The sequence below is a fragment of the Bactrocera neohumeralis genome, chromosome 2 (genome assembly GCF_024586455.1).
Source record: "Bactrocera neohumeralis isolate Rockhampton chromosome 2, APGP_CSIRO_Bneo_wtdbg2-racon-allhic-juicebox.fasta_v2, whole genome shotgun sequence".
Taxonomy (NCBI): Eukaryota; Metazoa; Arthropoda; class Insecta; order Diptera; family Tephritidae; genus Bactrocera; species Bactrocera neohumeralis.
Window position 1 is genome coordinate 45,083,218 of NC_065919.1, and position 25,968 is coordinate 45,109,185.

Genomic DNA, 25,968 nt, shown 5'->3' on the forward strand with positions numbered 1-25,968 from the left:
ATGTATGTACATACATATTTAGTTTTAAAATTTTCGACTCACGGTGATAAGAGATATTTATTTTGTATACCGTTTATAGCTCTCTGGTAACATTTTTTTGTAATACCGATTGGGAATATCTATTTGAAGAAGAGTATAATCTTGAGAAATATTATGTTCTATGGAGACTTTATGTGGTCGAGGGCTCTAGAAAAGATCACACTTGCAAAGAAACTAGAGAGCGTTCAACGGGTGGCGATCATCAGCATGTGCGGTACACTAAGGTCCACTCTAACGATGCACTTAACGCCATTTTGCACATGGTGCCCGTAGACATCGTTGGAAGTTATATGTATGGCTTCGGAAGTTGCTATCAGTTTCAAACAAGCGGGGTTCACAAATGCACACATGTTTGAACACTCGAAAATCCTCACACACTTTTACTTCATACCGGATCGCTTGAATCATGTAGTCGAAACACTGAACTCTGGCGGATCGTTCTCAGCCCTGGGAGAAAGTTTTGGTTGGTAAGAAGCCGTTGGAGGAGAGTTACAGTGAGTTTCTTTACGGATGGGTCAAAGCTTGGGGGTAAGGTTGGTGGAGGGTTATTGTCATGAGCCCTCTATCAATTCCAGCATCAGACTTACTGACTATTGCAGTGTTTTCCAAGCCGAGGTTGCAGCCATAAACACAGCAGTAGATTTACTACTCCAGATTGCAGTCTCCTTCAAAGAAGTACCAAGACCATCCACTCAGATAGCAGGGCTGCAGTACTAGCCTTGTCCTCATCAACAGTGTGTTCGTGGTTGGTCAAGGAGTGCCTAACCTCGTTATTAATAGCATCGAGCCTCTTTGTGATAAGACTGGTAGGGGTGCCAGGTTACAGCGGAATCCTAGGCAGTTGTAAAACTGATGAGCTAGCAAGAAAAGGCTTCCCTCTCTCTAGTTGGGAGGGTTTTAAGATGCCATACGATATTGGCATCCATGCTATAAGTCTGGTAATCGTACTAGATGCCATTTGCAGAAGATGCAAAGAAGATGAATCGGTGGAAACATCTCAAAACTTCCTTTTTGACAGTCATGCGTTTGGGAGGTTAATGTTTAAACATTTGGAAGCGCATACCTTCAGACATCTCACCTAACTAGCGGGAATGGAAATTAAACGCCTGTGTCTTGCCTTGCTAATTTATAAGTTTGAACACATGAGTTCTTCTTTTCTATGGCTTCACATAGGACAACATATAGCAGTCCACGTGCGATCTCTCTAGATAAGCCATTTAACCTAAGGAATATTTCCCTTCGAAAATGTTTATGATTTTGTAAAAGATAAATGAATTCAAAAGTGCAAATGTTTGGACTAAACAGAAAAAAGGGACTAACATCTGCAGTCATTCCAACAAACCCGTTTTTTCCTTCCCTTGCTACTTGGTTTCAATCAAAAATTTCGAAGTGAATTGTTTAATTTAGTTGAAATTTAGAATGGAGAATCAGATGGTCCAAATTTTTGTGTTTTTTTCTTTTTGAGAAACCGTAGACCGTGACTATTTCAAAATTTATTCCATTGCCTTTGACGTTTGTATTTCTAATTGGAATTTGGCGACTTGTCGGTTTTGTTAATAACTGTTTTCGATTCGCCAAAAGTTAATGAGTAACGAATCGAACAAACAATAGCGGCTGTTCAAGTAGACTGGCAGCACTTTTGGTGTTTTTTTCTTTCAAGGAAAAATTCACTTTTTCCGGACCAAATAACAATTATTAACTCTTTGGCCTGAGCCAATTCCAAGCCAAATGATTTCAGTATATAATTTTATGTAGATTATAATTTATTATAAGTTCTAATATATGTTCAGATCGATCTCGCCATAGTAAATCCACTTCTTGCACAACTAAACTGTATCCAATTTGAAAACTATTCAAGATTTTAGGAATAAAGTTCTTCGCATAATAAAGGTGCAGTGTTCATAATAGTAGGTTGGAAACAAAGTAAACTTCAGTACTCAAAAGGACTTGGTAGTCGCAACATCAATTGCGGATCTGTATTCAACAAAGGTCAACAACGTTTTAAACAGAAACTACGCACTAGACCTACATGTATGTATGTAAAATTGCTATCATTGCGTTTCAACTTCATTGTTTTCACTTATAAAATTTTTGTTAAGAACAAGCAGAGAATTAGCGAATCGTCGGATAATTGATTGTGGCTGCATTCTCGTCATCATGACATAACGTATACATAACAACCGTTATGTGTACAAAACTGTGCAACATGTGTCCTTAATTTAAATCCACTAATTTCCTGAATGATAGTAGATAGATAATCTGGCTAGTCGGACCTAAGCTGCAGACTATACTTATGGGCTTTATATGAAAATTCTACGTAGCTTACTACCGATCCAAATTCTATAGAAACCCAATAAAAGTACATTGTTTGCACTCTAAACTTTTGTTACGAATTAAATTCTTTTTTGCACAATTCCGTGCAAGAAGTTCAACTATTACTATTGCCAGCTGATAAGCATTTTTTTGGCAACGCAGTACGTGTCACGAGCGTTACGATTCTTGTTTGTTTATCTTTTTTCAATTCGCTCACCTTTTTGCCTCGGCGAAAGCTTATCGCAGCACGCATGTCTCGTTGACAGTGTACTCAGGCGGCGTGGCGTGTGAATTGGGCTTTGATAAGGCAGGCACGTGCAGGAAGTGTGTAATAAGTGCGGGCGCAGACACGAAGGGGTCATTACCAAGCGATAACGGGAACATAGGTAAAGTCGTTTAGAAAAAAGTGTTTGCGCCGAATATAAGTGCGCACGCATCATTAAACATTTGCGGAAAAACACACTCACATACAACGAAATTGATTGCTGGTGGTTGTGTTTGCAATAAGTGGATACTGTGATAGTCATATACCGGTATGAACTTGATGAGTTTGTGGAGAGAGATAGCAACTAGGAGCATGAGTGCTGCCGAAAAGTGTCTTAGCAGGGTACTGTGATATTCAGGTGACATTTAATTAGCATATTTGTAAGTGTAAATAAGTGAAAATAAAATAGTAAGGCAACTACGGATAAACTCGACTCTAATCAGATTTTCTGAGATACACAAATCAAAACGTAAATTTTTATTGCAGGTGTTTATTTTTTACTTTAATTGTACTCAATTATGTACTATAAGTCTCAAGTAATAGAGAAAAATTCTTTAATAAAGACGATCGTCCACGACTCACGCTTCCTGATCTGATATTCGAAAAGAAAAGAACTCGAACCTATAAGTTTTAGAACACATTTTCTTTTCAAAGGCGTTTCCTTCTTTGTTCGGACAAGCAGTTTTTCGGGAAATCGATATAACCCCTTTTTAACACTTAATAATTCAACTTCGCCCTTAATGAGTGATTACTTAAGTTAAGAAAATTTCGGTTAGGTTAGTCTATTCGACTTTACGCAACTCACAGAAGAAATAACAGAAATCTCTGGTACTCATTCCGATAACTAACCATTAGTTTAACCAATAGTTTTCTATTATTGACTTATTGATGTTCTGATCGAAAATCTAGTCGCTAAGAGTCGCTGAGTGTGCATTTTTAAGGCGCTGAGTTTTTTATGAGTCACTTTCAGTTATTGTGACTTCGGAAGACTTGTTAACAGAAGCGTTGTACACTATAAGAGTTATACGAATAATTTTAAAATCAAAAATTTATACGCTAACCGTTAAGGAATCTAAAATACTTTCTCTTTAATCTGAAGTACAATCGGTACGTTTAAGCTCTGAATTTAACATCATTCAAATGTCTTTCACGACTTCTTTTTCAAGCATGAAATCGATGAACCCAATTTTCGAGTATTTTTTCCACGAAGTTAAGTCATATTTTTTGAAAAGCATGTTCAATATTGACTTCTAAAGCTTGAGGAGAGTCTGGTTTATTCCTAAAGACCAATTACTTCAAATAATTCCATAAGAAGTAGTCTAATGGTGTTAAATCACAACTTCTTGGAGGTCATTCAGTGTCACAGAAATTTTGGAACCTCCAAACTTTGCTTGCATTATTTCGGTTATTGCACATGCTGTGTGGCTTGTTGGAACCAGATGTTGTCAAGATCAACTTCTTCCAATTGCGGCTATAAAAAGTTAGTTATCATCAATCTATTTCGAAACAAGTACTCCCCGATTATGCAACCAGGCCAAAAACTACACCAAACTGTCAATTTAGGTAATGTAATGGTTGTTCTTGAATAAATTCTTCGCACCAGAATCGACAGTTTTGTTTATTTACCGCGCAACTCAGATGAAAGTGAGCCTCATCGAAGAAGATGATTGTCTTAAAAATACCGTTATCGTTTCCAAGTTATTCCAAGCAAAATCGACGTTTTCGGTAGTCCAATGGCTTCAGATCTTGAGTGAGAACAATTTTATATTGATGAAAGCACAAATCCTTTCTCTAAATCCGTTAGATGGTGGTTTGAATTCTTGAGAACGTCTGGGAGTCGACAAATTGCGGTCTTTGGCAAACGTGTCTGAAGAGGAGCAACATTTTTATAACTTCGAGCGGCACTTGAACATTATGTAAAGTTAATATTCTCGCAAATACAGAACATAGAAAATGGGATGGGCATTTAAAGCATATTTTGGACGCCAACTGTATTTGCTTAGAACCAGCAAGACATAAAAATTCATGGAAGCTGCAAAGTTTATACTCCTTTTCTAAATTGCGTCTCGACGAATTGGGTATTGCAGGCGCAGCATTTGCAGTGCATATACTTAGATATATTTTATATATTTGTATACATTGTAGTTATACATATATATGTATATATATATTTATTTGCTAAAGCGTCTATTTGGACTGTCCTTGAATGGCAAGAAGTTTGGACCGGCAGCTGAAGTCAGCAGACAAAGTAACCAAACTAGCAGCCAATCGTTAAGTAAGTCAATAGTAACAACAAAAACAATGTGTGTGAAGTAAAAAAATGGAGAAGTAATAAAACCCAACAACATGCGATGATGACAGCTACTCGTACACAAATAACAACAGCAAAAATTCACCGAAACCTGCAAAGGCAGCAGTTAAAACTATAGTCATTGCAACAACAACAGCAATGTCGACAATGTCAGCGGCAGCAGCAGAGCCGAAAAGTAAAGTTGAGGCGGTGGCGACAGCAACAGCAAGCGACAGCATCACAATAAGAGCAAATTTAATAACAACAACAACAACAATGACACCATTAACTTTGGCATTAACTGCTAAAATATCGACGACAAGCAACGCAGCGTCACAACGCTTCCCCTCTCGTGGCGTCGCGTCGCACCGTGCCGCTACGCTGCCGCGCGGGCATTAGATGAGCGCATCGCCGTTGTTTCGGACAGTGCGCGTGTGATCGTCACTAAGGCAGTCAGTCAGTCGGTCAGCGCACACTAACTGCAGGCGACGCGTCGCCAAAGCTCAGCATAAATTTGCGCAAAGCTTCGCTTACAGGCAACGCGCGCTCCACATAACGGAAGAGTAGATGAAGTGCGAAGCGGCGCGAGAGCGCAAACGAAGAGTGAGTAGTGCGAAAATGCAAAAATGTTGGAGCAGCAGTTGTTTAGGGTCCAATTTAGGTACGCATTCGCAAGTATATACACACACACGCACACAGTGTTTGTCGGAGCTCATTCAATTTAAAGTTTGAAATTTTTGCGAAAATACATTTACACGCAGCACGCACGCACACATAGAGAATCGCTCACAAACACGTGCAAACATTATGCGCGCGTCCACCAACACAGCGCCAACTTTACATGTATTGCGCATGTGTTAGTGCGCGTGGCTGCTGTTGACGCAGGCGAGAGCAGCTGGCGGCGCGCGGGCGGACGCTGCAATGCAAACCTAGCAACACTTTTTTAATTTCGGCGTGGCTTTTGTTGCTGCTTTTTGCAAATTAGAAGGAAGACATAAAAATTCACACAAATGTTTATATTAATTTCATTTGCTTGCTGCTAAAATTCTATCTACTTGTTGTTTGTGTAAGTGTTTTTGCACATTTTTGTATCAATATTTTTGCGCGTTTGCGCTTTTTGTTGTTCGCTTCGAAACGTTTCGCCTTTTCAAAGGTGTTTTAGTTAGCTTTACAAGCGCTTTGTTGTTGTTTGTTATTAGCCGTTGTCTATTTTTTCTACAGTTCTTGTTCGCTGTTTTTTTATTTTCGTTTGCTTCGCTTAATGTTTGGCAAATTTTACATTCTCTAGAGGGTTTCCTTTTGCGTTGTTCGCAATATTTAATGATTTCGCAATCTTTGTTTATTTTTTTTTTTTTTTTTTGGAATTTGTAATTTTTTTGTATCAAATTTTTTTTGCCAAATTCTAGTCGCACACAATATTCACGCTTAATTGATGCGAAATGCCTTTTAGGCGTTTGCCTGCCCTTGTCGATATAATATTGTAAAACTACTTCTTTGCCTGTGTTTGTGAGTGAGTGTACTCGTATTAGCTAAGTGCTTCAATAACTCAGCAGAAAAATACTAGTGCGCAATATAAGATAACACTTAAATCGACTGAAAGTTGAACCAGTTGAATTTGGGCTAAATAAGGACTATTTCCGGACTAGTGTTTCTGGGACAACCAACCTCCAGCCATGGAAAGGTTCCTCGTTTATAAGTCATATCCACATCTGCCACTCAAGCTTTTGTTGAAAATTTTATAGTGAGACGTTCAAAAATTAAAAGTATCAAATCAACCGCAACCCTCGAACCCACTCACACTCGAAAAAGTGTCACCAAACTGGAGATGTTTTTGTCTGTTTTGAGCTTAACTAAATCAATGCATGTGAACAGTTTTACGGTGTTAGAGGTTATCTGAATTCCAAACACCGTTTTTGTTTTTGCATATGTGTCGAAAAAATTTATAAATATATTTGAGATTATTTCCTGAAAGTTTGAAGTGGATCCGGTAAATAATTTCAGAGATTCAGAGAGCGAGATTCGTATTTGTCAGGTAATTGAGCAACTAAATATTGCTGTAGAAGTGCTCTATCCAATTTCGTGGAAAAAGTCGCAGATTATCCTGATAGAAAAACCTGGGAAAGACTTAACAACATACCAATCAGTCGTCTACCCTGTCTTTCTAGAATATTTGAAAAAATGTTCCTATCAAAGACGTATCCTTTCCCCCACAAAAGTAATATACTATTGACGCACCAATTCGGGTTTCTCGGAAGACATAATTACCATGATAGAGCAAGTAAATAGAATTTCTAACGAAATAAGGAAAGCATTTTAGCACAGACGTAACTAAGGCGTTTGATAAGGTGTGGCACGGAGGCCTTTTATATGAGATTAAAAACGTCCTATCTTTATAATTTTATAAAAAACAAGTAAGGAAGGGCTAAGTTCGGGTGTCACCGAACATTTTATACTCTCGCATGATAAAGTGATAATCGAGATTTCATTATACGTCATTTACAATTTTTCAAATACCGTATTTGTGTAAAGTTTTATTCCGCTATCATCATTGGGTCCTAATCTATATACATATTATACAGAGAAGGCATTAGATGGAATTCAAAATAGCGTTATATTGGAAGAAGCCGTGGTTGTGAACCGATTTCACCCACATTTCGTACATGTCATCATGTTAAGAAAATATTACACACCGAATTTATTGAAATCGCGTAAGTAGTATAATTTTCAAAAAAAAAGCTAGAGTCTTCCTTCTGCCATTTCTTCCGTAAAATTTAAGTTTAGAAATACGTACCAATTCATCATGATATCTCAATTTTTACTCAAGTTACAGCTTGCACGGACGGACGGACGGACAGACAGAATGTCACCCTGATCACTTTGTATATATAACTATATCTTGTTTTAGGAGTAACTGAAGTAACTTCTTGGCATTCATGTTGATAGAAGGCTCACGTGAAGAAAACATACACTCGTGGCCACGCAAAGCTTACCACTCAAAATTTTCAAGTGTTGTGCATATTTGACAACACTTTATAGTTAATGACATGTTATTTATCAAAACAATTAAAAATTAAAAACCAAACTCAATCAGCTATAGACAAATCATTTCAAAGTTAGTTAGCTTTACAAAATGAGCTCGAATGTAAGAGACTGACATGCGATGAAAACATTATATTTTTTATTTCTTTTAATTTAATTTCATTTACACAATTATTGGAATTAAAGGTTTATTTTATTTTTTTTTTTTTTTGTTTAATTGAAACATGAGGTTTAGTGGCGGTATGACTTTAAAAACAATAAAATCGGCGGCTTTGTGTAAGCACAGAAAAGCTAGTTTGTGTTTTACTCTTAATTGGCGTAGACACCGCTTACGAGATTATAGATTGTTATGTGTTTTACTCATTAAACGTAATAAATTAAAAACTAAAATTATGATGAGATAATGTAATTTAGTTAACTTCTGCTTACTAAAACAAAAAAACTAAAAAATAAAATTGAAAAAAATCCCAAACGAGTGAATATCTGGTATCTGCTGCATGAAGATAAGAGCTGCAAATTCAAATTGGCTTCTAAATAAAAACTCTAAATTTAGCCTAGAAAAGAAAGTGCTTTTCTATAATGCGGCCATAAAGCCCATTTGGATGTATGACATTCAACTAATATAGATTTAATGCAAAGGTTCCAATCGAAAATGTTTAGATCAATCACTTGCTCGCCATGGTACATGCGTAATGAAAATATTCATAAAGATCTTGGTATCCCCATGGTAAAGAAGAAGTAGAGGACAGCAGAATGAAATATATGTACATATGTATATACATATATCTGAACTCCGAGATCACCCAAACCCAATGCTTTATTACATTCCTGCAATCAATCACGCCGAAAAAGAAGAGATATGCCCGCATACTGAAGAGCAACGTATCAGCAAAACAGCTAAATCACATGCTTGAGCTTGTCGAGATTGGAAATAGATTTAAGTTTTTAAACTTATTCTTATGTTTAAAAAAGTTGCTGGCTTATTTCTGTCGACTTTAGACTTGACGTAGCCCCACAAAAAATAGTCAGTTTAAAAAAAGTTATCCAATAAGCTAAGATTATAATAAATAGATAAAATATATGATAATTTTTAAGCCCTTTTGAATATTAAATGTTTTGCAATCTCGTTTTCGAAGAACTCACTATAATATAAACTTCATAAAACAATATTGCTTTAAAAACGAAATCACGAACGTCTCATCAAAACAGCTAAATACAATTAATTTTTACCATATGTTCTAAGTTATTTATATAATGATTGGTATTCGCGGTGAAATCCACCGTAAAACATGTCCGTGCTTCGTTTTATTCTACTCGTAGCTTTTCGTTACAAGGCAAATTTCACCGAAGGGCTATGACGAGCCAGTACATACTATATAAGTACATAAATCTTAGTATCCGACTCGTTATCCAGATTGAAATATGTTTCAGCCTTTTTTTCAACCGTTAAAAAGCCTCAATCAGAGTAGAAGGAGGTCTCTGAGAATTGGTCTTTATGGTATAATAACAAACAGATAACAGTCTTGCGGTATTTTTATTGATTTTTTTTTTTTTTATTGAAATTGAAATGAATTTTTGATGACTCATGCCTAGCTCTTGACCGATGCTACGGCTGCTACTATGCCGAACTCTTTCGACCAATTCAGCGATTTTATCGCAATTTTCGACGACAGGCCTTCCGGAGCGTGGCGCATCTTCGACCACCTCTACACCAGAACGAAAACGTTGAAACCATCGTTGTGTGGTGGAAATGGAAACTGTATCGGGTCCATAAATTGCACAAATTTTATTGACGGCTTGAGATGCATTTTTGCCTTTATCGTAGTAGTACTGTAAAATATGCCGTATTTTCTCTTTATTTTGCTCCATGTTTGCGACGCTATAACTCACGAACGACTTAAAAGAAACGACAATCAATCAAACACGTGTTAGCGCGTGAAATGAGCTCTCCAAAAAGGTATAGCGTGACCCGATGCGACGAATAAACCTAGAACTACGCGCTTTCAGCGCCAACTAGCGAAAATAAATTGAAAGATGTAAAGAAAAAATGCCGTACGAGCAAGAGATTCTGGTAAATGCCTGTAACTTTGTTGATAAAAATTTTGTTGACCGGGGAAAATATTAAAGTACACTTAAGCATGGTTGTTCTAAAGTAGTACTTGATCGATGAACTTAGTATTTGTTTAGTGAGTTTTGACGAAATCTGATAAAGGATCAGCTCAAAGGTTAGCAAGGCGGCAGAAATTCAGCCGGGCTATACACTTCGGGAAGAGATAAACTATTTAAGCGATTTTTTGGAGAAGAAAATTTATGATTCCTTGCCTGAGCTGTAATGTCTGTGAAAACTGTTATAAACTCATGAAGATCAAAATCTTCCGATTACAAACTAAGAGGGGTTTTCTATGTCATACAATTTATTGAGGGCAAGTTTTAAATATTAAGATTGCAATTGTGCCTAAAAGAACTAATAAAAGAAGAACTTTACGAAAAAAATGCTGACGATACAATGGTTCTGCGGCATAATACTGCCTCGAGCACTTCATCTGAGGACTTAAAGGCTAATATGGAAAGTAAGCAGTGTGATACTTGCTGGTAGAAGATTATAAGGGAGGAGAAGGAAGTCTCCACTATTTGGCAATGATCGTGTAAAGGGAAACGGGACTTCACACGGTGTCTTGGTACAACGTATACTAGCGAACTAACGAATCGAACAGACAATGTGCGAGCTTGCTTTCGCGAAGGTAGGTTTCTCGCAAACATAAAGATTGCTTAAGTTAAGACTTGTTCTAAGTCTATCCGTTTTAGTGCCATGATTGTGCCGTAACAACTCGTAGGGAAAATTATGTTGACTTGGCATTGAAGTGTTTGTTTATATGAAATCTTTACAAATGCTAATCATCCAAAGCCTGAGTTCTCGAAACAAACCAGAAGTATTTGAAACATGTGAGCCAACATGCATAAATAATCGAAACAAGTTAAGCTGCGTCGCGATAATTTGGAAACGTGTAAAAGCCGCAAAACTTCTCGTCGTTTGGTCAGCGAAATGCTTTATTATAATTTTGATAAAAGCGGCACTAAAAAACTGCTGTTTACTACACGAAAACAGTAAAGGTACAACGAAAATAAACATAAATAAAGAAGATAAAAACAAATTTGGAATAAACAAAAATTCGCAAGCAGACAGAAAATGTGCAAAATCTAAGCCATGGCACATCTCGCTTCTGGCGTTGTTCTGGCCGCCGCGCATGCGTGCTCCCGCAGACGCGCTGTGGCTTCTTATATCGCTTACGTATTTTCATTTTGTGCTGCGTCGAGACCTTTTTGCAATTGCGTTGTCGACGTCGCAAAAACAAAAAATAGAAAACAACAAAAACAATAAAAATAACGACAAAGCGATAGACGTGACTTACAAACCAAATTCGCGCGTTCAAGGTTAACACACAACATTTTTGTTGCTTTTGGTTGGAGACTAAACAGTTTCGCGTTTGTAAGAAATTGGCGAGTCGCACCAGCAACAATAAAAGCAACAAGAGCGCGCAATAAATACATATTAAACTAGTAACAGCACGAATTAAAGTTTTTCAAGGACACAATAAAGCCGACTTTGTAAAGTTTTCGCATGCACACGCACACATACACACGTTTATGTTAGTTTTGGGCTCGCGCATATGTATTTGTGTTTGTGTGCTGCTGGCGCGCCGCTGGTAATTTTCAAGTGGCTGTAAGGGGCGTGCCGCGACGTCTGACCTCCGCACCGCGCCGCTTGGCCAGCGTTGTGACGCATGGGAAATAAATGATCTGAAAGCGTTCAATATTTCGCACGAAATTCGCGCAGCTTCATTAGCCGAACAGTTGTTAATTTTCATGCAATTTCCTTTTTTTGTGCGATTTTTTTGCTTTTTGTGTTTCGCACCGCGATTAATTACTTACAGCGGCCACCACAGCAGCTGACCATTATGTAGAAGTATACTTCTCCACATTTGTATGCGCTTGTTGTAGTATCAGCAGTTAATTATAATATTGTTCAATATTTCGCGTAGTAGGTATGATTAATTAACCAACGTAAAGCAGTCAATAACGCATGCGACACGCCGCGCTGATGCGGTCACTTTGCGTGGCGCGGTCCACTTTGGAGCGCCGCGTATCAATGCGCGTACCGCGCGCTTGTGTTATCTGTGATGACGCGCACTGCCATAATAGCCGCGTTGACAACGAAATCGTGCAGCTGTCGTTGTTGCTTTCATTGCTGCGGCTGGCGACCGCTCAGCGCGTCCACGCTGACACACTTGCATCTGTCAGCGGACAGTTGTCAGGCGTTTGCCAGTTGGTCAGCGCTAGGCTTTGCTAAAGCGCAACAGAAAGCGGCGTCATATAACAAAGTATGCTTATAAGTACGCGTTGATGAATGATTCAACTTTAACCTGACCCTGCATGCCTGTCACTGCTGTTTGTGCAATTCAAGCGCGCCACTTGCTTTACCCATCGGCATCGCTACTGCGGCCATCATAACGTCTTATGATATGTTGATATTGTTGTTGTTCTCATCTAAATTCGTTGGTTGTTTCATTTGGTTCATTGCACGGCTGACAGAATGTGACAATGCCAGCAGAATCACAAAAACAAATTGTCCGTCGATGCGCTCCAACAACACGTCTTCGCTATGACATCATTCGTTTATTCGCATTTATAATAATAAACAATAAAACCGTTCTTTACAATTGGTCATTGTTTGAGGTTTGGCAACTAAATTTTGGTTTTAAAACATCCAACAGCATAGGAAAACCCTGGTGCAATCGATTTCAAACTTCTTGATTTGAGTTGAAGCTTACAGGTTTAAAGAGTTTACTGAAATTACAGAGGGAGAGCATAACGCCAGGAGTTGGTGAACCCGATTATCCAATCGATGACGATGGTGCAGACGTTTCATTGCCTGACCATGAAGAAGTTCGAATAGCAATTAAAGCGGCGGAGGCCGATGGATTGCCGGCCGAGCTATTCAAATACGGCGGCGAAGAACTGATAAGGAGTATGCATTGCCGACATTGACATAGTTCAGCGAATTAAGAGACAGCGGCTGCACTGGCTAGGAGTGTAAACAATCCTGCTCATAGAGTTTCAGACGCAGTACCCGCCGGGGAAGCAGAGGAAGAGGAAGACCTTCACTCCGTTGGAAGGACCAAGTGGAGAAGGACCTGACTTAGCTTGGAATCTCCAATTGGCGCCAAACAGCGATAAGGAAGAACGATTGGCTCGTTGTTGTAAGCTCGGCTATAACCTCGTAAGCGGTGTCTACACCAATGAGAAAGCAGAAGGAGAGTGGCGAGTGTTTTCCCATCCAAAAATGTAGGTGTAATGTCTAAGATCGGAACAAGTAATAGTCCGAAGGTGTCAGCTCTGAGTATGGTCGCACATCCGATTCAATATGCAAACGTTTTTGGCGAGTTATCAAACTTTTATGAGGTGGAACATTACACCTTTTCTATTTCTGACCTCTTTTGTAATGCATCACTTTATTTGTCCGGCTGATCACAATACACTTTAGAATTAATTCTGGTATTGTCGGACAAAAGGCAAAATAAACGACCCCTTTGAAATCCCACCAAACAGACAAACCTTTTTATGGTGAATGTCCCCTTCAAGTGGTTTGAGCTGGTTCGTTCTTTTTAAACCATGATCTCTAGCGCATAGTGCATACTCAAGATCGAAATTGCCGGAACGAAATTATGCAAATTTTGGTATTAGCGTTCGATCCATACATCTTTTCCGGAGGATGGAGCCAAGTGTTGAAGTTCACGCAAGTGAGGAAAGTTCTCTGAACGCCATTCACGTGGGAGTGGCCAGAAATGTGTCTTTTACATATGGCTCAAGAAGCTCACTACTTCCGGCCTCAGACCAAGTATCATCTGAGCAGCCAATAAACATCCGTTTGAAGATGAGTTAAAGTGAGAAGTCGAAACACAGCGGAAGGTGAAGGCAACCCTCCTCAGGGTTGTGCGCTGGGTTTGGGACCCGTCAAGTAAAAAACCCTATCAATGAAAAGGAAACAACATCTATCCGCATACTCCACATAAATTTCGACTTGCTTGAACTGCATTATTATCCTTTTGATAGTAAAACTATAAAATATGCCGAAAATGCTGTCTTCGATCCTCTATCTTCGCCAGGGCACCAAACAAAAACTATTCACAAAAATTAAAACATGATTTACTAAATCGGGTAGTATAGAACTGTTAATTGGTTAAGTGTGAAGTTGGCTGCGAAAAAGTTCAATAAAACCAGCTGTGTTCATCTAACGAAATTATTTAGCGAACGACCTTACGCACAGTTCTTGGTGAAGCCAAAAATCGTATATATGTAATTAGCTTTTAAAAGTTAACAAATCGCCTTGAACCCATCATAAATCTTTAATCGATATCAAAATAAAATTAATTCAAGAAAATCAAATTAAAATTTTTTAGGAATTTTCGAACACAGCTTATACTTATAATGTTCCCGATTTACATTACAATATGTCTCTTAGCAATAAGAATTAGTACTCTTGACATGTGTTAAACATATAGTATGTATTCTCTAAGTGGTCATCATCGATCCCCACAACCCGCATAATATTTTCTTGTTCAGCAAAAAATCTTAGTGACCCTAGTACTTTACTTGCTGATAAACCAAACTTAAAGCCACTGTAAAGACTGAATCGCTCCTCACTTGTCTCTGGAGCTTACAAACACTTACTGTTCTGAAAGATGTCCAAAAATGGTGCATCCTTCACGTCGCTGATATAATATCGTATTTATGTTTGTAAACCGTGGAAAAACAGCGACCAAACCACGGTCACCTTTATTAACATTCAGTGCTGACTTAAACTCTGCTTCAAATCACTTCTCCATATTTGTGCAACGAAATCAGTTGAATTTAGTGTTAATTAAATACACATTTATTTCAATCGACAAGCATTACGTGTGGGCAATTAATCAGACCATAACAGCCGAAGTAAGTTAAACTATTCAAAAGAAAAAACAAAAAAAATGAAACAAGCTGCGCTCGAATAAAATATAAATAAATATTACACATTTTATTGCATTTTAAATTCGACTATTGATTGCCACAAATTAGTTGCTGTCGCGCAGCTTTAATAGAGTCACCAACGGCAGTGACGCCTACATGCATGCAGCTGCAGTGAATGCTTAGCATAAGACAGCGCCAAAGATTGCAGCTCATCTTTACACCCACCCACAGACACACACACACAAAGTGGGGTAATACCCAGTAGCAAAAATGTTAATTAATGATATATTAATTGATAAAGAAAATAAATGTGTGATTGTTGAAAACTTCGAAGTTCGTTATGGATTTGGAAAATTCGATAAATGAAAATATATTAGACAAATGGTCGAAGTTTGTTTTAATAACCCAACGATGACCCTACTCCCGCCAAACCGATCCGAGGGTCACAATTCACATACTTACGTGGTGTGTTCAAAAGAATTACGTAAGTTTTTAATTTTTGAAAATAATATTAATTAAAATTAAATATTAAAACAGTCTACATTAATGTTTTGGTCTTAAAAAATAGTCCTCATTCGATATTGTGAACTAATGCCAGTTTTTCGTCGAAACACTTCTTAAATTCGATTTTTGGGATAGTCCTCAGCCCTTTCAGTGATTTCATTTATCTTGTAAAACGACGGTAATTTTAGGTTCTCTTTTTCGCGTTACTTTCTCACCATATCTCTTACGTGCGGTGTTAGCCGTGTCATATAAGGTATTTAAGATAGTTTTATAAGCATCGGAATCTAAAGCTGCTCAGCTACAGAAACACAAATTTCAACAGTTAGTATTCAAATCTACGGTACTAGGAGAAAATAATGGTCTTTTTATAGATAAAAAGGCAGTCGGACAAATCAAAGGTGCAGAAATGAGGTTTAAAGATCTCGACTGCTTCGATAAGCGCGCCGGAATAGATTAAACTTCAGACAAGTGAATACATCTATATGCTGCTCCATTCAGTATCCGAACTAAGAATGATATGTCAAGCATTGCCTTCGACTAGTGTGTCTAGTTAGAGTTAGACGTTTTAAACAGCTAGTATACGCAGGAAACTTGAACCTACAATCCCATCGAAAATTTTCTAATGCCCTCGATGGTTCAGAAACCAAAATAAATGTAGTGCTTAGTTTAAATGCTTCAAAGAATATTTCCTTTCATTAGTATAAAACGAAAATAAATAATAATGCATTGGCTTAAAACCCTTTGGTCTACCAGTTTGACTTAACTTTTATCTCGACTTTAAATTCATCAACTTTCAACCGAGCAATCACCGTACAGCGAACCGCCGTTTATTCTCAGATGAATAATGGATGTATCAATTCTTTATGTGCTGGACTAAATTCGGCAAGCAGAAATTTCTCAATGATTTTAGGCCACTACAAGGGGTTACAGGTTTCAAAATATCGTATTTTTTATTGTCTTATTATCTACAATACCTCTAGAATATTGTACTAAATTTTTAAGTTGATCCTAGTAATAGTTTCGGGGATACAGACTTGAGAACTTGTGCGCTCGAGGCTAGCTAGGTTAAGTGCGTAGTCTTTAAACGCGTTTTTCTCGAAACTGCGATTTTAAAGTCGGTTCGAAAGAATCGAGAACAACTCAATCGATCATCATGAAATTTTACGCAGGTCTTTGAGATACAATTCTTAAAGGCTTGGACGAATGTCTGCCAAAAATCCAATTTTCAGTTTTTTTTTCCCTTCGTCCAATTTCTAAGTTAAGGTTTTAACCAAAACACGTTTTCTCACTTTAGGTGATTCTGTAAAGAGTTATTCTGCCAACGCGGGCGCATTTTTTCAGGGGGTCACCGGAAATGCCGTCGCAATAGTCGAGTTTAAAGTTTTTTTTCCAAAAATTTCAGAATTTCTTTGTTAATAGCGTATGTTTCTAACAAGCACCGCCAAGAAATTACTGGTTTACTCAAAATTACTTGAAAGTATCAACTCAAAATCTTTTTCTGAGCTAGGCGAGAGGTCAAACGATAAGCGACTTTAAAATTTTTTAAGAAATAAGGAGAATAGAAACCTAAAGCTTAATTTTATGAAGCCTATCTAAGTTGAGCATTCTTTCGTTGAGCACTCTTGCAAAAACTTTTCACTCTCTTACAAGCGAACATAACTCTCGTATATTTAGTGATTTTGCAACAAAGTTTGTAATACACAGAAGGTAAAATATATTATGTATAAATGGTCAGAATAATGTGCTGAGTCGAATTAACTTTTTTCATATATCTTGCCGTCCGCGAATTGGTCCCTCAGTTTTTGAGAAATCAATCTGAAAATTTGCCCACAGTCTTTTCCCTCCAAGGAGCTGCTTATTTATCGGAATCGCCGATATCTGATCACCGTAACATATAGTTGCCATGCAAACTGAACGATCGGAATCAAGTGCTTGTATAGAAAACTTTTGTATTTGATGAGGTGTCTTCAAGATAATCCGCAGCAACTGCTGCAATATATATTTTTATCAGTTTCAAAACGAATAATTTTTAAAATTAAACCAGTTTGTAACTAGTTGTATGTTAGAAGTATACTACGACTGGGCAGCCATGCATCTCCACAAATATTTGAGCATGTGCATAGCGAAAATCAGTTGGTTAGCCTGCATTGCTCGACTTGAAACGCCCACGCATACAAACAAACAAACAAGCAAATAATCACACAAGCACACGCATGCAACCACAATTAGCAGCGTCGCCGTAGTGCAACTGTCATTAGACGTGTTGATGTGCTAATGAGTGTGCGTGCCCGCGTGTGTGCGTGTCACGCACACTCTAGTCGTGTAAACAATGTTGACAGCCATGCCAGCGATGCAACAGCGCCGGGTGGCGTGAGTATGTGTGTGTGTGCACGTATAATAACTGCAAATTGCGAAAATTTGCAAACAACTAAATTAGCCAAATTTGGCTAGCAAACGCAGCGAAGTGAGTCCGAGTGCCATGCTGCAAGCACGAATTAGCGCACCGCCAGCACAGACTACGCTTTAGCCACCAGCACAACCGCCCCCGCCTCCCTGCCCCGACCGCGGCACAGCAGCCGCATGTGGGTGGCTAGCGCAGCCGTTGCAGCGCCAACAACACACACACACACCGACCGCATTGCTTGCGCTGCGATCGTGTGTTTCGCACGCGAGTTTGACATTCAAATTCGAATTCACAATCAATGACGTATATTTATTTTTAATTGATTACGCCTTAACTAACAAGCTAATTACACAAGCGCTCGCAACTGCATAAATGTTTATATTTGTAATTGAATATGCAATTGTTGCCACTTCCAGGCACATGTTTGTTGTAGCTAATATGTTTGTGCACTTGGGTGTGTGTTCGGCTAGATTTTCACGCTTCGGATTTGATTGCATTAAATTTGCTTGTTTAACAAATATTGACAGCGCATTGTAGGTGTTAAATATGTTGCTTCTGTTCTTGCTGTTGTTGTTGTTGTGTTTTAAGTTAGTTAGTCATCGTTGGGTGATATATTTACCTAGTTTTTGTGACCGAAATGCCAATGTCGGCATATACTTATTTGGATTTTAACCTATATTACGAGTCGGTTTCATTTTGGCATGCCTGTGTTTCCGTCCGTCCGATTACAACTGTTTTTGTTTGAATATTTACTTGTTGAAACATTGAACTGAAGCATTTTGGGTAAATAATAATAGAAATTATAAATTAATAAAATTATGTTTAAACAAATTCTATGATTATTGAATAACTTTTTCCATAACTTTTTTCCAAAACAAAATATCTTTTAGTATAATATTAGTTACGGGGTTACATGGGTTTACGGGTTTCAAAAAGTCGAATTATTTTATTGACTTATTAAATTCTACAAGATCTCTAGAATATTGCACTAAATTTTCAAGTTGATCCGAGTAATACTTTCGGAGATACAGCCTTGAGAATTTGTGCGATCGAGGTTAGCTAGGCTAAGTGCACCACTCTTTAAACGCGTTTTTTTGAAACTGTATTTTTGAAGTCGGTTGGCAAGATTTTTCGAGAACTACTTAACCGGTCTTCAAGAAATTTTACATAGGTCTTTGCAATATAATTCTTAAATACTTGATACAACTTAAAAAAAATTTCGAGAAATTTTCACTGAAATTTCTATGTTTTTGTAAAAATGTCTGCCAAGAATCCAATTTTCATTTTTTCTTCGTCTAGGTTCTAAGTTAAGGTCTTAACTAAAACACGTATTTTTTAACTTTGGATGATCCTGTAAAGAGTTATCCAGCTTTTTCTCCGAGGGGTCATCGGAAATGGCGTCGCAATGGCTGAGTTTAAAATATTTGTTCCAAAAATTTCAGAATTTCTTTGCTAATATATTATCTAGAGGTGTGTTCAAAAAGTATCGCGAATTTTGAATTTTCGCGGGTTACGTACATATATTCGAATTTCGAATTTTTTGTGAACGACGAAGAGCGTGCCGGACGCCCGAGCACTTCAACAACAGACAAAAAAATTAATAAAGTGGAGAAAATGGTATTGGCCAGTCGTCGAATCACCGTTAGAGAAGTCTTTGATAGACGAGAAACCAATAATTTTTTTATGCGCATGTACATTCTAGGAAGATATTTACCGAGCTCAGTAATGTTCTCAGTTAGTTTATAAGGTGGATTCTAAGAAAGGATCGCAATTAGACTGATTGCGATTAGAGCTTACAAAGCATCTTTTACGGCGGATACCTCTTAGAAATTTGCTTAGGTGTTTAATTTTTCCCTCCGATAACGCAGCTGAATCTCAAAAGGTTATGATGTCAAAATGTGGAGTACTCACAAAGAAAGTTTTGTGATATATCACCATTCTCTTCTTCTTAACAGCTTTTGCAACAAGCATCCGATAAGATTTTTAATCTTAAAACGTGGACACTAATATTAAATAACCAGTTCGAAGCCCCACATTTACGGAAAGATTAACCTTAAAGAGATCGAGAAGCACGCTGATTATCTCGCGATTTACATGTGTCCAGAATTACTTGTGAACGCACAGGTACCAGTAGGCAACTCAGTGCTATCCAGTATTCCGGCGGAGTCCCTTATCCAATAGTAACCCGCACGAGAACAACGAAACTGTGACTCATTTATCAGCATTACAGTTAGCTATGCATTGCTTTTTAAAGGAAAAAATTACTGTTGAAGCCAAGATTTCGATTGATTAATATTATTTTCTTAATAGCTCCGATAATCCGATAGAAATTTAACCCTTAAAAGTGTACACTTATGAATGACGTTTGAACGAGGCAAATATTAACCCCGAAGAGATCGATGAAGGCAGTGGTTATCTCCGAAATATTGTGTCCAGAATTACTTGTGAACGTAAACATTAAAAAAGTCCCCAAACCAATTTTGGCGGATGCCCGTATCCAAAGTGAAGTTGTTTGAGAACAGCGAAAATGAGACTCCATTTATCAGATGTTACAGTTAGGTATGCATTGCTTTTTAAAGAATATTTGTTGATGCCAAAGTTCTGGGTTGATCAATATTAATTGGGCAAAATGAATTGTTGTGTTGTTTGAAGCTCTTTAATCGTAGTGACAACGGATTTTTGCGTCGATATGTGACAATAGATGAAACATGGCTCCATCAATCGACATTCAACCGAGTGGACCATAAACCTAGCAGCTTAAATTTTCAACCTAATACAAACGACCTCAGAATATAAAATTTTTTTCCAAAGCTACCACTTTTATGCACAATGGACGGAAAACAAGGCAACCGGTAGTGAATTTCTCTCATAATATCTATTATTGTACTGTAAATATGAGGAAGTTCAAAAGCTTTCAACTAAATAAATTATTCCTTCTGAGATTTCTTATGTACATACACATAATGTGCTTAGGAGCTTTAATATTCTTGTTTAGCGCATAATCTGTCCATCATTACACCTTACATCCATCATTCTATCTTACCTTTCAATTAAAAAACGTGAAAATTCTTTATAAGAAAAATACCGAATGAGCTCTTCTAGGCGGCTGTTACTTTGCGAAATGCAATTGTCCTGAAAGAACATCTCTCTACAAAAGCCCAACAGTCCAACCTCTCAATTTCACTAGGCCACCACTTTTCATTTCTGTTAGATTAAAGTTGATAACAATTCAAGTTATAAAACAAAAACGGAACATCATTTTATGGAACCAGATGCAATTTTAATGCAATTCTCTAAAAGCACTCATTATTAAAAATTTAAAAAATCTTTAGTTTTTCAGGGCAGCAAGCTCAGTAAGTAAAGTAGCTTCTAAGCAGAAATATTTTGATATAAAAGACTCAGACTTTTTTTTCGATGAATGAAGAATTATAAATCCATTTTGAGGAGGTTTTGACTTCATAAAAACATACCATATTTATTTAACGTCATGAGGTTCCCATGATATACTCTGTATATTTAATAGATCTACGTTACATCTCTAAAACAAGTAAGTAGCTTTGGACAAAGTAAAAACGGAATAATTTCTGGAATACTCGGGTTCAGAACCAATACAAAAATTTGATTTTATTAACAAACTAACCACTTGTAACTCATCTCAACTAATGCCAGACCGATAATTGCTGATTCATGAAATATACTGAAAGGATAAATTTTGAGCTTACAGGTCTGTCTCCAATGTCTCCATTCCACATATCAAAGCAGTTTGAAGAGTATTTGGGTTCAATTTAATATCTATTTTTACTTTAACTTTCAAATAGAATGATGCCAGGTAACATTATTGAAATTTATTTTTCATTTTTTTTGAAACAAAACATAATTTTTATTGTATTTGTGATGTTTAACTTTCTAATCCATAATTCTTTGCCTTTTTAATTTGTTTGTCTAAAAATAAATTTGTAATTTGTATTTTTTTTTTTTTTTTTTTTTTTTTAACAAAAACGTGTGTGTGCTTTTATACTCCTTTAGCTCAACGCAATGTAAGAATAATACAAGAGAACTAAAATTTTTACTGACCTTCGGCTGCCTTCTTCAAATCGCTCGAATTAACACTGCTCACCGGAAATTTTAAATTCTGCACATTCTTGCACGGTTTTTTAAGCGCTTTCCAATTCACGACGGTTTCTTGAGAGAAATCTTTAAATTTGTAAAGTTCTTATTTTTGCTAATCGCCACTTCCTCGCGACTCAGCCTTTATCTCAAAGCACAATTCGCTCTTTTCGCCGCCGAAGGCTTAGCGAGCAAAATTCTCACTTTTCACAATTCAAACGAGTGAATGCCGTTCGTCGACCAGTGCAAAAGTCAGCCACACAAATAACTATGTTGGTAATCCGGATTCGCGTTCTTTGCAAACTTGAAATCAGAATTCTTCTTTCTCCAAAGTAGTGGGGAGAAAATAATTATTACAATAAGCTTTTTCTGGAAATGTTTTTTGTTTGGAAGCTCGTAAATTGATGTGTGAAAAATGTTTTAGTATACAGATTAGATTTGCACGGATATACTTATTGTTTTGTATATGGATTATGAAAGGTTTTGTACAGAAGTTGTTACGAAGACAAGTGTTTTGAAATTTACTACAAGTGGAATATTATTTTTGTAAATTTAGGTGATAAAAAACTTTTACTGATTGAGTTTCGGCTAATTCAAATCATTTGCGTTTTGCGCGAGACTTTTTTTAGGAAAATTTGAATTGAAAACCAAAGATAAAATCATCCAAAAATATTACGTAAGTATTGACGTTTGTGATGTTTGAAAAATATTCCTTTTTTTCTTGAAAATCATTAGTTAGATATGGTTTAGTGTACGAAAGAAATTGGAACACAGATAAACGGGTGAAAAAGTTTATCAAACCTTCTTTGACATTAAACTTATTCCAAGTTAGTGCGGTTAATCATATTTTGAAAGCTTTAAAACAGTCAAAAGCACACGAGCTCCAGGGACGATCAGCCATCGAGTTTGTATATTCGATAATAATTTCGGAAACTTTGTTATTGTAGGCAACTAATTAGAGGATAAATTAGTATAATCCGTTATATGAGAGGTTATATGTCAAGCTAGAGAAAAACGGGACTGTGGCCGATATGACTAAACTCACCAACGGAGGTCTGAACTGAACTGAAATTGTACGTAATGGAGTTATCTTTCACTTTGAATTGCAAAAAGATATGCCATATGGATTTTGGGATCGCCTATAGATATACCAGATTTTACCTTAACTATTCTTTCCGGTGGTACTTCCGGTCTTATTTATTGAGATTTATTGCTTTGGAGCACTAATGCTATTTATGATTACAAGCTTACTCACGATTTATCCGATTCTATTAGATAAATATTATTTACCTCATACGGATCGCAAGAGGTTAAGAAAGTAGGTTGCCTATTATGTTTCGGAATTTGGCAACCGTAGTGTTGCAATCTGGCAAGTCACAAGTCCCTTACCGTAAGAATTAACATTTTTGATGTTATTCACACTCAGAACGTTTTGACTTACGAGCGCTATTTGTTTTGTTTACAGCAACTTCAAATATTTTAATCTCATTCAGACATTCAGAAGCTTGTCCTTATAATAGTCTGTCTGTGTATCAAAAATTGAGTTCGGTCAGGTCAATACTTCCCTGAGTCCCCATATACCTAGTATAAAGGTTTTCGAACTTCCGGGTGACTTTACTCCATATGATTCGTAATGGTATATGAGGTACGTTTATGAAATCCAAGAAACAATTTTTTAGTATCCGGTATTTTAATAGTATGTAGTATTTGCAAAAATAGATAAAATCGATATCGGTATAGCCCTTCCACAATGAAGGAAATTATAATATTTACTCTCAGAATAAATTTTCAAAACTAGATCTTTTTTGAGGGCTTCAGATTGGCCTCAATTATATATATATATATACTATATTCTATTATTAAAGGTGAAGAAATATTTCACAATGAATTTCAAAACTTCCTCTGAATTACATAATAAATGGAATATGAGATCATAAGTCAAAGCACATTGGTTTTCAGAACTTGAATGAGTTACCTGAACTAGAATGGTTATCTTTGATGACTATCATGAGTCAGTTTCATAATTAAACTCTTCTCTTACCTCTTACAGTCGTTGATTTTCGTAACTACGAGTATTATCTGGAGCCAGAGTTTATTCAAGCTTAAAGTTTGTGTAAATGTGCAGACCTGTCAAATGTAAATTGCAAAAACGCCAAAAAGTGGTTAGCAAACACCGACAGCAACCAAAAATATGCCCGTTCAAAGAAATGCGAACACATGTGCCGCAGACGAGCACAGACAGGAGCGTCGAGTGCCCTTGAAATCTTGCGTTCAGCGTTAGCATATGCAACGGTGTCATGCTCCTTGGCGCAGCGCGTAAGTACTGCTATGTATATATATGTATATTTATGTATGTATGTATGCATGTGTGCCCAGTTCGGCTGTCTGGCATTTAGGCTCAAAGCGCTTTTATTGTCTTTCGATCAAGCAGACGAACAACAACGTGTAAGTACTAACGAAAGGAGAGGCAACCAAACATGTGTGTGTATTGGTCTGTGCCCATAAGTTTACAGACTTCGCTCCTTTCTAATGACTGTCTGCCAAATAAGTAAGCACATGTACATATACATATGTATATATGTATGTATGTATTTTTATTTATCTGTGGTTCTGTGTGCGGTGATCACTTTTTTGTCGAGTCTGTAAGAATACCATAACCCAAATGTGAAATCGACGCGTCTTTTACAAAAATGTATACATCCATACGTACAACAACAAAAGTGCTCACTTACTCACGGATCATTTTGGCGCATTGCATGTGTATGTGTGTTTGTGTGAGTCATATTTGGCTATGCTACATTCTTTTTTATTTGTTGTCTTCTTTATTTTCGGAATAATTTTTCAAATCCCAAATTCCAATTCCAAAAATGCAGTCCAACAACGAAGTCTGAGAAGCCATCAAAACGCAGGGTTTGTCGCGGCAGCGCTCAGAGCAGCGCAAAAAAGGGTGTTGTAATTCGATTTTTCCAGTTTTGTTCCAGTTTTTTGCCTTGACTCTATAATATATTCGCAAGATATTTTGCACAGGCACTTGCACACATACATACACACGCGCATTAGTGCATATAGAAAACCAGAATAAATTAGCAAAAGGGAACAACAGGACAGACGGTTGAAAAGCAATGTGTGAGAGCACATTTTAATGCCTTGTTCTGTAAGCTTTGAAGATCTTGTCTTCCTAAGATGGTGAAATTTGTACCCCTTGCAATACAATAGCCTACATCATCGCGCAGACATACATAGATACCTATTTACACATGAACAAAGAATGACAAAGTGCTTTTTCCTCAAATATCTGAATGAGCTAATGTCATACTTATTTACAGACTTACAGCGCAGATACCTTCCATTGTTAATTTAATTTTATTTGTTAGTATTCCGCTGATCGGTTAATATAGAACTGGTATTTTACAAGCCGCTATTTTGGGGTTGTAGCTGAATTTTAAAAAAAGCAAGTTACGAATATATTATTGGAAGCAAGCTTTTCAATGCCAAAAATATGTCCTTATTGTTCTCGTTCTGGTGAATATAATTTGTTGTTCCGTTTCTGAAGATACTCGAATCTGGTAGGCATGAAAGACGGACTTCACAAGCTGCATAACAAGAACCGAACGACAATTACATAGATAAGGTATTGAAATAAGAACACAACAGTTCCTCCTTTGCGTTTGCTTTAATGATCAGAGATGCTTAATAGAAAACTCTTTATAAAACTGACTGCTTTTGGTCTGACTACATCCAGAATCAGAATCAAATGGCTATACTCGTAATAACCCTCAATTTGCAGAAGGGTTAAAGAAAACAAATCTAATGAAGCTTATAACAGGTGTTCAAAGCAGAAGTATTTTTTTCAATATCATTTTTTTGACAAATGACGCGTGTGTTTGGCATTCCATCAAGGAAAGACTTACGCCTGAACAACGTTTAAAAATCGTTCAAATTCACGTTTTGTAAAGAATGTTAAATTAAAAGCGTACAAAATACAGCTTGTGCAAAAGCTAAAGT

The 25,968-nt window shown here is 37.0% G+C and overlaps 1 protein-coding gene across 8 annotated transcripts in view; it reads right to left on the bottom strand.

Moving 5' to 3' along the window:
- The window catches only part of LOC126753090 (sex determination protein fruitless), a 456,704-nt gene that overhangs the window by 206,602 nt on the left and 224,134 nt on the right, over positions 1-25,968 (bottom strand). The gene's annotated exons all lie outside the window — the stretch shown is intronic.